The sequence below is a fragment of the Eutrema salsugineum genome, unplaced genomic scaffold (assembly GCF_000478725.1).
Source record: "Eutrema salsugineum unplaced genomic scaffold, Eutsalg1_0 scaffold_1, whole genome shotgun sequence".
NCBI classification, from domain to species: domain Eukaryota; kingdom Viridiplantae; phylum Streptophyta; class Magnoliopsida; order Brassicales; family Brassicaceae; genus Eutrema; species Eutrema salsugineum.
Window position 1 is genome coordinate 19,360,941 of NW_006256909.1, and position 3,603 is coordinate 19,364,543.

A 3,603-nucleotide genomic window follows, 5' to 3' on the forward strand; every position below is an offset into this window, starting at 1 on the left:
TTAGGACCGTTGGCCGACCACTCTCTGACGGTTGGCCTCTTTTTAGTCCCACGGGCTCACCCCTGTCAGACGGTCGGGAGTCGCTTGGTTCGGAAGGCTTGTAAGAGTTGTGTACTGTCCCTGCATCACCACGTGATCTTTCTCCGTGCTATGTCCTCACTCGCACGGTACAGCAGACTTCTTTCCGGTAGGTCACCCATCCTGAGATTACTCAATCATCAGCACGCTTAACTCTAGAGTTCTCTCAAGACACTTGACCGGAAAAGATAAGTGCACTTTGATGACATAGGTAGCCAAATCAATTCTTATAAGCCTTTTTCGCATATACCGGAAATCAGGATGTCACAATTCTCCCCGACTTCCAAGGAATTCGTCCTTGAATTCTCAACCACGTCCCAAGACGTTACCTGGGTCAGAGCCGGTTAGCTAACCTTGGCTCTGATACCAATTGTGAGACCCTGTTCCCTTCTTTCCTAACCGGGAACCAGACGGACCGGCTATCAAATCCATGAGACCCCGAATCCGCCTTTCATCTGGATTGGCTATCAACTTTGAACGCCCCCAACCGCCCTTACCAGTGAGTCTAATGCCGTATAATCTGGGGCCTAACGTCCTCTCTCTAGGTCCGTTGGCCCACCAACCGCCCCTACCAGTGAGCCCATAGCCTTTCTCTTTTAGGACCGTTGGCCCACCACTCTCTGACGGTTGGCCTCTTTTTAGGCCCATGGACTCACCCCTGTCCGACGGTCGGGAATCGCTTGGTCCGGGAGGCTTGTAAGAGTTGTCTTCTGTCCCTGCAATCACCACGTGATCTTTCTCCGTGCTATGTCCTCACTCGCACGGTACCGCAGACTACTTCCCGGTAGGTCAGCCATCCTGAGATTACTCAAGCATCAGCACGCTTAACTCTGGAGTTCTCTCAAGACACTTGACCAGAAAAGATAAGTGCACTTTGATGACATAGGTAGTCAAATCAATTCTTATAAGCCTTTTTCGCATATACCGGAAATCAGGATGTCACAATTCTCCCCGACTTCCAAGGAATTCGTCCTTGAATTATCAACCACGTCCCAAGACGTTATCCGGGTCAGAGCCGGTTAGCTAACCTTGGCTCTGATACCAATTGTGAGACCCTGCTCCCTTCTTTCCTAACCGGGAACCAGACAGACCGGCTTTCAAATCCATGAGACCCTGAATCCGCCTTTCATCTGGATTGGCTATCAACTTTGAACGCCCCCAACCGCCCCTACCATTGAGTTTAATGCCGTATAATCTGGGGCCCAACGTCCTCTCTCTAGGTCCGTTGGCCCACCAACCGCCCCTACCAGTGAGCCCATAGCCTTTCTCTCTTAGGACCGTTGGCCCACCACTCTCCGACGGTTGGCCTCTTTTTAGGCCCATGGGCTCACCCCTGTCCGACGGTTTGGAATCGCTTGGTCCGGGAGGCTTGTAAGAGTTGTCTACTGTCCCTGCAATCACCACGTGATCTTTCTCCGTGCTATGTCCTCACTCGCACGGTACCGCAGACTACTTCCCGGTAGGTCACCCATCCTGAGATTACTCAAGCATCAACACGCTTAACTCTGGAGTTCTCTCAAGACACTTGACCGGAAAAGATAAGTGCACTTTGATGACATAGGTAGCCAAATCAATTCTTATAAGCCTTTTTCGCACATACAGGAAATCAGGATGTCACAATTCTCCAAGAATTCCAAGGAATTGGTCCAAGAATTGTCAACCAAGTCCCAAGATGTTACCCGGGTCAGAGCCGGTTAGATAACCTTGGCTTGATAACAATTGTGAGACCATGCTCCTTCTTTCTAACCGGGAACCAGACGGACCGGCTTTCAAATCCATGAGACCCCGAATCCGCCTTTCATCTGGATTGGCTATCAACTTTGAACACCCCCAACCGCCCCTACCAGTGAGTTTAATGTCGTATAATCTGGGGCCCAACATCCTCTCTCTAGGTCCGTTGGCCCACGACCCGCCCCTACCAGTGAGCCCATAGCCTTTCTCTTTTAGGACCGTTGGCCCACCACTCTCTGACGGTTGGCCTCTTTTTAGGCCCATGGACTCACCCCTGTCCGACGGTCGGGAATCGCTTGGTCCGGGAGGCTTGTAAGAGTTGTCTTCTGTCCCTGCAATCACCACGTGATCTTTCTCCGTGCTATGTCCTCACTCGCACGGTACCGCAGACTACTTCCCGGTAGGTCAGCCATCCTGAGATTACTCAAGCATCAGCACGCTTAACTCTGGAGTTCTCTCAAGACACTTGACCAGAAAAGATAAGTGCACTTTAATGACATAGGTAGTCAAATCAATTCTTATAAGCCTTTTTCGCATATACCGGAAATCAGGATGTCACAATTCTCCCCGACTTCCAAGGAATTCGTCCTTGAATTATCAACCACGTCCCAAGACGTTACCCGGGTCAGAGCCGGTTAGCTAACCTTGGCTCTGATACCAATTGTGAGACCCTGCTCCCTTCTTTCCTAACCGGGAACCAGACAGACCGGCTTTCAAATCCATGAGACCCTGAATCCGCCTTTCATCTGGATTGGCTATCAACTTTGAACGCCCCCAACCGCCCCTACCATTGAGTTTAATGCCGTATAATCTGGGGCCCAACGTCCTCTCTCTAAGTCCGTTGGCCCACCAACTTAATCCAGGCAGTGAGCCCATAGCCTTTCTCTCTTAGGACCGTTGGCCCACCAATCTCTGACGGTTGGCCTCTTTTTAGGCCCATGGGCTCACCCCTGTCCGACGGTTTGGAATCGCTTGGTCCGGGAGGCTTGTAAGAGTTGTCTACTGTCCCTGCAATCACCACGTGATCTTTCTCCGTGCTATGTCCTCACTCGCACGGTACCGCAGACTACTTCCCGGTAGGTCACCCATCCTGAGATTACTCAAGCATCAGCACACTTAACTCTGGAGTTCTCTCAAGACACTCGACCAGAAAAGATAAGTGCACTTTGATGACATAGGTAGTCAAATCAATTCTTATAAGCCTTTTTCGCATATACCGGAAATCAGGATGTCACAATTCTCCCCGACTTCCAAGGAATTCGTCCTTGAATTCTCAACCACGTCCCAAGACGTTACCCGGGTCAGAGCCGGTTAGCTAACCTTGGCTCTGATACCAATTGTGAGACCCTGCTCCCTTCTTTCCTAACCGGGAACCAGACAGACCGGCTATCAAATCCATGAGACCCCGAATCCGCCTTTCATCTGGATTGGCTATCAACTTTGAACGCCCCCAATCGCCCCTACCAGTGAGTCTAATGCCGTATAATCTGGGGGCCCAACATCCTCTCTCTAGACCCGTTGGCCCACCAACCGCCCCTACCAGTGAGCCCATAGCCTTTCTCTCTTAGGACCTTTGGCCCACCACTCTCCGATGGTTGGCCTCTTTTTAGGCCCATGGGCTCACCCCTGTCTGACGGTCGGGAATCGCTTGTTCCGGGAGGCTTGTAAGAGTTGTCTACTGACCCTGCAATCACCACGTGATCTTTCTCCGTGCTATGTCCTCACTCGCACGGTACAGCAGACTTCTTTCCGGTAGGTCACCCATCCTGAGATTACTCAATCATCAGCACGCTT